Source organism: Diceros bicornis, unplaced genomic scaffold, assembly GCF_020826845.1.
Source record: "Diceros bicornis minor isolate mBicDic1 unplaced genomic scaffold, mDicBic1.mat.cur scaffold_567_ctg1, whole genome shotgun sequence".
Taxonomy (NCBI): domain Eukaryota; kingdom Metazoa; phylum Chordata; class Mammalia; order Perissodactyla; family Rhinocerotidae; genus Diceros; species Diceros bicornis.
In genome coordinates this window covers 81,612-90,751 of record NW_026691437.1, presented here as the reverse complement: position 1 = coordinate 90,751, position 9,140 = coordinate 81,612, and the positions used below count along the sequence as shown (strand labels likewise).

The window sequence follows — 9,140 nt, the reverse complement described above, 5'->3', positions numbered from 1 at the left end:
ACCTGGCCCGGCCCGGCCCGGCCCACCCCAAGGAAGGCAGGATTCAAGGAGAAGGAACTAAAAGAGAAGAGCCTTCAACCACATCATTCCCCACAAGGGGCACTCAACAAACCTCACCCTACTCTTGACCCAAGTTACACAAAGAGCTCCTGAATTCACCCTTCCTTTGCTCCTTAAAAGCAGCAGTAAGTTCACTACTTAGATCCACTCGTAAGATTTCAGAACAACTGGAACAGGTCCACCTAGATGTCCCTTGCCCTCCTCTCTAAGGATATCAATTAACTGTACATATAATAACAAATGGACAATATACATGAAAAAGTAGGAAGTGTAGAAGACAAACAACTATGAATTCATTCTACCAATGAACATCTGTAAGAAACGTTGAGCTATTTCCTGCCGGAAGAGCCCGGGGCAGCAAGACGATCGCATCTGTCTCGTGGGATGGCACCTCCCCAGACCTCAGCCACAGAGGTGCTGTTGGAGCTCTCCCACCACCCCCTCCACCCAATCCCGTCTTCTCGGGGGGAATCTGACCTCCCTATTGGCTATCTCCTACCTGCTTTGTGACATCATTCTCCCCCTAAACCTACCACCACCTGGTAGAATCTTGGGGTTTCCATGGAGTTGTCTGTAAATAAATTTGAATCCTCGCAAGTGACCAGTGTGACCAGTGGCCTTCGTACTGGACACATCGCTCTTTGGCTGCAGCCACTCAGACGTCCTCTAGTAGCATCTCTCTCATCCCCTGGATCTGCAGTTGATGCTTCCTCTTCTTCTCTGACCATGTCAGGTAAGGAAAGAAACCAGGAAATGGTTTTCATTATGTATTTTTGCCCCGATATTGACTAGCAGATTCAAAAATGGCAGAGAATAATGGGGGGAAAGTAGTGAACTAGGAACCTGGGGACGTAACTCCCGTCTTGACTTGGACACTTGCGAGCTGTGTGACTTTGGGCAAGTCCTTGGCTCTCTCACAAACGCTGTTTTCTCCTCATCTGTCACATCAGGATATCACAGCGCTTGTCCCCTCTGCTCCCTTTCTTCTCTGATGTTGAGTCTTAAAGGGCACCCACCTAGGCATGCAATCAGAGACCTCTGGAGAGTGTTTCCACAGCAACAGAGAGAAATCCTAGGTGATGCAGAAAACTAGCAATGTATACCGAGAGGTTTCACCTCTGATGGTCTCCCTCCACTGCCACTTCGACTGTACGATGTTACATTTAGGGCTGTTCAAAAAGCAATGTTCGCATGTTTTGGAGTTTTCTACCTGAACGAGCTGGAAAGAGAAAACGGGGAGAGAGGATGGAGAGGACTGGGCTATAGGGGAGGCAAGTATTCAAAGGTCAGGAGGTTGAGGACTGCTGTCATCAGCACAGGCCAACAGGAACCCAGAGGGGGAGAAACTGGAAGAAAGGGGAGGCAGAAGGACGAGGAGCTCGCAGGGAAAACGAGGGAGTTGGGCGTGGAATGTTGAAGGGAACCCACGATCTTAAATCAAAGCAGAAAGAGCACACAGTTGAAGTCTGCTCAGAGCAGGGTAAAGCCCAGTTGAGCAGAGCAGACGCTTACATTCACAGACTAGGACGGAGAGTAGGGGCAGAACAGGGAATCGCTAGGAAAAGCAGCTTCTCAGAAGAGTCCCCCTCACTTGTTCGTTTGTTTCTGCTGCCTCTCTGAACACCGATGGCACTTGTCAGTTTTGAATACGAACATTTTAGAGATGTTTTTAGACATGACGCTCCCTATCATCGAGACACTAATAAAAGTGGCTGTCCAGAGGCCGGGGCTAGGAGAATTTGCAGTTTTGATTCCATTCTCATTTTTAAACGATGTAGATGTTTTGCCTATTCAAAAGAAAATTGAAGCTTTGCTAAAAACTGATACCCCCTAACTTGAATCAGAAGCATTAATTCCTTTGTGTGACAAGCAGGTTCCAAGTCAAGGCTGCTTTTCATCTGGACGGCTGTTTTCTTCCTCACACGGAGAGCACACTGAGAAACAGCCGTCGTCTGCTTCTAGACCTTAGCTACCGAAGAAGAAAAAGAAAAAGTCAACTCCCACAACTATCTAAAACAGTTTTGTGGAGTCCTTTGGGTTTTCCTACATTCAATAATTTTTTAATTGGATTCTAGGGATGACGGTGTTTTTAGGCTTTGGGGATGACACCTTCCTGGATGTTGAAGGTGATTCTTATCGAGGTTTGCAGGGGCAATATGAAAACCTTCATGACACCTTTTAACTACCCTCTTCTGCTTCTATGCGGTTGGAGCACGAGAAACATACGTTTAATTGAAACGTCTATTTCTGCTAGGCTTAGTAGCTGGTACTTGCTGGGTCACAGTCAGAGAAATAAGAATGAGCACAATAATGGAATTCCTTTACACTTAGGATGTTGCTCTCTGCTTTGTACCAGCTCTTACCGAAACAGCTCTCTACGTATATTGTGGCTACCTATACGGTCTCCTTTATAGCACTTTGCTGCCTTTTTAAGCCATTTTTTACCGTTCGTTATGTCTTCTCTGTCTCTATGTGCTGCCTAGGAATTCATTCGAAATCACCTTCTACTGTGGGCTGTTGTTTTGGCAAGTAGTATTCACTACAATAGAGCCGGCGATATTCACTTTCATAATACTGCATGGATGGTACAGAACTTCATTTATTAGTAAACTTCTTAGGCTCTGATGCCTGCTACATGCCTCGGTTTTCCATCATACCTGTATATGTCTTTTTAGTCCTGTGATACACCTTTTTCATGATTTTTCTCTTTGTTTTTACAGAACTTACCATATCTTCCTCCATATTACACTTACGCAATATATCACTTTTATTCACGTATGAATTATTACCCTCATGATTATCGCTTTTCTTATTATAACTGCTCTACAGAAGAGTAAGCTGAAGTTCAGAGAGTTTAAATCACTTTTTTCTTTCAAAAAGCACTTTTTGAGACACTCACTCACAGGCAGTCATTTGGAGGTAGGAACAGAAACCAGGCTTGAAGAGGGTAAGAATGACCCGTGACATCTACCACCTGGACTCAGTAAGCTGTGAACTCCAGGTAACGTCTGAACTGCACAGGCAAAATGAGACCCTCAAGGTCAAAGTGTTACGTGACAGCTGCTCTGTCTTCCAAAGGACAAAGAAAATGCCTCTAGTAGAAGTTCGACTTCTCCCGGTTTCCGGTAGTGGAATGGTCAGAGCAGAGCCCTGGCAAGGAAGTCAGGATACTCAGGCTCTGTAACCTGGTAACGATGCTAAACAAAACGGGAGAACTTGAACGATTCGATCTGACCTCTCTGAGCCTCAGTTTCCTCACTCGTACAATGAGAATCTTAGAACAGAAGCCCCAAAATGCTTCCATTGGAGCAAAGAGTACACGAGTCGGGACTAGCGCAGGCTCAAGGGAAAGATGGGCAGGGAGAAGGTGCCTTCCAGCCTAGAGAACAAGGTGTGAACCGCACCACGTGGGGCTTCTGCACATCTCTGCCCAACCCGGGAGCACAGGCAGTGACACAGAAGAGAACCAAACTGCTCCAGCACGTGCGACCGCCATAAACGGTTGGATTTGGGGTATCTCAGTGAGTATTGGTATATGAGAGGCTGTCTCATAGCAAGAACCTTAAGATAATGCTGTTCCTCTAGCATAGTGAGAGGTCATCAACCCCACTGATGTTTTCATCACCCTCTTGTTCCCTACAGAAAATTTCCAAAATCCACCTTTCCTTGGAACTCCCAACTCGCTGCAGCTCTCTCTTCCTGTGGTGAGCAATGCAGCTTCCCTAACGGGAAGTGCCTGCAGTTTCTCCAGAGTCTCTGCTCCAGCCGTCAGTTCGGCACGGCTGCTGCCATCAGCCTCGGCCACCTCTTTCCAGCCACTCATGGGGAGTGCCTACCTTTACCAACATTCTAGCACAACCATGTTGTCTGCAGTGACTGGCCAGAGCCACATCTCCACGTCAGCTGCTTCCTATCCAGGTCTCTGGCAGTGGGATATCACAGGAGGCACTGAGAAGGAGTCTTCTTCACTCGGAGACCTCACTGTGGCTCTCACTGACCAGGACACAGCTGTTTCTTCCATGTCCATGGCAGCCCGGTATGACAGAACACCTGATGCCAATAACGTGGTCCCTCTGTATCCATCACTTTCTGCCAGGCTCGTTCAGAGAACACCACCTCAGATTCCAAATCAGGCACACAGCCTGGCGCTTCCCTACCGGGAAGGAAGCCAGGTGTATTACTATACTCCCGGCACCCTGGGGCCTCTACTGTCTGGCCAACTCGGCCCCTGCCTGCCATCCTGTGGCTCCGTGTCCTACACAGGAGCTGGGGCCTCCGCCCCTCAACCAGAAATGGTGATGGTACTAAAGCAGGTTCAGCCCACAAATGTCCTACCACCAGCCTCCTCCTCTGGCATCTACTACGCTGCGTCTGCTCAACCCGTCACAGAAACAAGATTTCAAGGTGAGTACAGACAGCAGGAAGGGAGAGGAATGAGGTCCACATTCCAAAACAGGGTCAACTCGGCAGCTGGGAAGTGCTGAGTCCACAGACAGGGAGAATTGAAGTCCGGAGGCTTTCATAAGCACTACCCGCGCTCAGTACTACTCCCTACTTCAGACTCTACATAAGAACGCCCATTACTGGTGGGAAGGGGGGGACACTGTAACGGCCATCTACGCTACATGCGTTGAGAACACCAAGAGCACACCAAGCGACACCAGAAGCCTCACTGCACTAGCTGCTCAGTCCCCTGCACTATACCACGCTCAAATGGACTCCCTTCCCCGACCTACGGCTGTAGTCTCCTGGGAAGGCACTGGTGATAGCGCCGGGGTACCTTTCGCTCACCGCCTTCATTTACACCAGGAGTTGAGACCTCGTCTTCCCAGATCCTGTCCAAAGCAAACAGGCTAAGAATGCGCCCTTGCTGATGTATTTCAGCAGGAAGAGCTCCATTCCCTCTCCTAGTCCATGATGTGAAGTGTTCTTATTCTCTCAGGAAAGCGGAGAGAATTCTCTATAGGAGAATGCTAGCATTTGTAAAATGCTTCACAGTTTGAAAATCTCCTCTACTTTTTATTTGTCCGATAACAACCCTATGCAATACAAAGAAAACCAAGGAACAATGACATCAAATGATCACCAGTAAGAAACGGGACACTCGCCTCTTAATTCCCAGCACAGGACGCTGTCCATGACCCTTAAGAAGAGCGAGTAAAAATGTGCCCTGTCCGTTGTGGGAAGGTGCATGATTGCCGCCTTGGTGTCTAGGGGGAGCATCTCCCTTACCAGGGACTGACCTCTTCCCTCCTTCCTTTGCAGCGATGGAAACCTCCCTGGGCCTGGAGACTTCCCTGGGATTGCAACCCGCAAGCCAGACATTTTGTCTACAACAAACCCCAGAATTCCCCAAATCCTGCAGTAGCAGAAAGACCCAGCTACCGGAGGGGAACCCACCACCTGAGCTTGGGGACATTTCAATGAGGGCTCCAGACCAGAGTTCCAACAGTAACCTCCTGGCACTGTCTCCAGCTCCCAAGAAGTTGGAGGAGCTTACACCTAAGCTTGCAAAGCCTCCGGATGCCTACCAGATCCCAACGGAAAACCAAGATCCCCCACTACTCCCTTCAGAAATTCCTGATACGTACCAGCTCCTGGCCTGCACCGATCCCCTCGGCCAAGAGGACCAGCCTGCTTCTGAAAATGCTGATCTGGGAAAGAGCAGCCTGAGTCTCGAGGGCCAAGGGACACTGGAAGATGGCACTGAACCTGGCGGTGGCTTTGCAGACATCGCTACACTGGTGGGGGATATTCACCTTCCCCAGCTCTTCAATTCCTTGGAAGACCTTGATCCATCCAAAAGCCCCCAGGTGATCCAAGCCAAAGACACCAGAGCCATCGAGTGGATCCAGGTGCAGGAAAAGTCAAGTGTCACAAAGGCTGCCTCCGATCAAGCCAGGAAGAACAAACGTAAGGCCTCTGAGCCTATCGACGGTGCTCCCAAGGCCAGAATCCAGCCCAAGGACCCAGAGTGCCTGTCAGGGGGAGAAGTGGCTATTTGCAATGCTGCAGACAGCGACAGGGCTCCTGTGGACACGGCCAGCCATTCTAACAGCAAGCCTCAGAAGGCTGCATCCGGCAGGAGCAGCAAAACTAAGAGCCGTGGGCAGGAAAGGACCAAGAGGACCAGAGGAAACAACTCCAAGCAAGCTGAAGAGAGTGAGCTGCCAGGGAACAAAGTCAAGGCAGAAGAGAAGCCAACCCTGCCCAAGAGGAAGCGGAATCAACCCGAGCTGAGCCGAGAGACCTTCCAAAGGCCTCGAACCTCCCTAGGCATGCACTTGCTGGAGTCGGTGCAGGTGTTCCATGCTCTGGGCAGGAAGACTGATAAGAAAACTGGACTCTCTTCCTCCCGGGCCCTGGCAAACTGCAGCCACCCCAAAGACCCCCAGCCCGCCCCAGCTATCAAACCACGGCTGGATACCCCACGTGAGGGCCAAGGCCCTGAGGAAACTCAAGCCAAAGCCCAGGAACCAGAGGGCAGTGTCGCACAAGAGCGCCCACCTCCATCCCAGTCCGAGCTGCCACCTCCTGGGAAGGTCAAGTTGGTACCTTTGCCTTTTCTGACCGTGGACAGGCCTCAAGCTCGACCTGTTCCTCGGAGGCCGCCGGCTCTGGCCTCACATCGGCCCGCTGTGGCTGACCCTGCCCGGCCTGGTTCTACCCACTCAGCTCAACCGACTGCACTCAATTCAGCCCAGCCAGCTCCTGCATCTTTGACGGGTCCTGCCAGACCAGCTCGGCCAATTTCCACCAACCCCACCCGGCCTAGCGTCCCTCAGTCTGCTGCTGCCACGCCCGCACCCCACAAAACAGCATCTTGCACTTCTCTCCAGCGGGAGCCCGTTCCCACTCCTGTGACCAAGCTCCAGGACCCGCCCAGGCCTCAACCCCACTATCTGCTCCAAGACTTTAGCACGCAACGAATTCCATGGAGAAAACCCGACATCCCAGGGCCAGTGATATCAGAGCCCATCACAGCCGAACAGAGGCCAGAGCGGGAGGCCATGAAGAGGCAGGCTCAACAAGAGCGTGAGCAGGCTGCCAAATACACCTCTTTGGGGAAAGTGCAGTATTTCATTGAGAGGGAAAGAGAAATGGAAATTGCTGACTACTACGGCTACGCAAGATAAGGCTGCTAGGACTGGTGGTGCGACTTTGGGTAGCAGTCTTTGCTCCATAGATAGATAGGTAGAGATGTCTCTATTTACTTTGATAGATTTTAAAACTTAAGACATCAATACGTTAAAGTACTAGAATTGATAGATGAGTAATAAAGAAGCCTTTTGAGTTTGGAGATGCCGTCAACTGTGGTTCTTCTTTGGTGGTGGTGGGGATCCAAGGCTTCACGAGAAAAAAGAAGTGAACTTGGACGGGAGGATGAAGGAAAAGGGATACGAACTGAGGAAAGAGGCAGCAACTGGGTCCAGGGCTAGGAAGGCCAAAGGGGGGGGGGGGTTTCAGCAGCTGACAAAAAGCAGCAGGAGTGGGGGAAATGGCAGAAGTCAGAAGCAGGGTCTGACGTGAGGGTTAAAAGAAGAAAACCGGCATAGAGTTGAAGATGGCAGAAGATGAGTCTAGGTTGACCAGGAGAAATGTGACAAGTCTCTCAGGGAGGCTGGCCTTATGTCTCACCACCACCACATAGGTCGTTTAGAAAACAAGAGATTCCGGAGATCTCTCCAAAAGGTTTGGCTCGCCTCAGCCACGTGGGATTATGGCTGGGGCCGGTGAGTACAAATCATAGGGCAATCCACCAGAGGAAGGGCCAGGGCTCAGAGCGACCCTGGGGCCAGCTGACAACAGGGGCCTCCCCAAGGGAAGTGCTGCAACAGGAGGCCCACCCAGCTAACAGGGCTGGGATAGAAATCACCATTTCCTCAACACCTGCGCACCAGGCCCGCGAACGCACCACCTCACGTAACCTTTGCCACCACATGCAAGGCCAGGGTCACTGAGCCACTTCACCACTGAGGGTCAGCAGTGGGCTCAGCTCACACTGCACGCGAAGGAGCAAGGCCTCAAGCCGAGGGGCCTCTACGCCAGGGCAGTCCTCAGTACTGGCTAGCGCCTGTTGGGGACCCACCCGGCTTTCAGAGCACAGCATCCGGAGCTTACTGGTGGACGGCATCCAACTTCTGGAAGGGGCCTAGATTTTATTCTTCGATGTGCATCATTATAGTTCGCCTTCTGCACAGACTACGTCGTGTTCCCCGCCACAGCTCTAACTGCCATCCGTCATCGTACACAGCTGCCCCTTATCCCCCTTCCCCCTCCTCCCGCCCTTTTCCTTCTGCTAACCACCAGTCTGTTCTGTCTCTATGTGTTTGCTTGTTTACCTTCCACATACACGAGTGAAGTCACACGGTATCTGTCTTTCTCCAACTGACTCATCCCGCTTAGCGTAATACGCCCGAGGTCCATCCCTGCTGTCGCAAATGGCAAGATTTCCTCTTTTCTACGGCTAAGTACTATATTCCCTTGTGTATATCTCCCACAACTTCTTTATCTATTTGTCGGGCGATGGGCACTTAGGTTGTTTCCAAGTCTTGGCTGTTCTGAATAACGCTGCGATGAACACAGGGGTTCATATATCTTTTTGAATTAGCGCTTTTGTGTGCTTTGGATGAACACCCAGAAGTGGAATAGCTGGATCATACGGGGTAGTTCTATTGTTAACTTTTTGAAAAATCTTCATACGGTTTTCCACAGCGGCTGTACCAATTTACACTCCCACCAGCAGGGTACTAGGGTTCCCTTTGCACCACGTACTTCCAAGACCTGTTAATTCTTGTCTTTTTCTACTAGCCCTTCTGACCGGCCTGAGGTGGGTATCTCATTGTGCTTTTCATTTGTATTTTCCTAATAAGTAGTGACGTTGAGCATCTTTTCCTGTGCCTGTCGCCCACCTGTATATCTTCGTTAGAAATATGTCTCTTCATAAATAATGACTTGAGGGGCCCGCCAGGTCCTCCTCCATCCAATCGGCCAGTTGCTGCCTTCTCCAAACATCGCCATCACCCAAACCGCAGGAGAAAAATCCGCTGGAAGGCGTCCATCCCACGGGGTGACAGCGG

General features: G+C 50.6%; 1 pseudogene; it reads left to right on the top strand.

Moving 5' to 3' along the window:
• The first annotated feature begins 647 nt into the window (after positions 1-647).
• On the top strand, positions 648-7,393 carry LOC131403214 (uncharacterized protein C2orf78-like; annotated as a pseudogene).
• Positions 7,394-9,140: the final 1,747 nt, after the last annotated feature.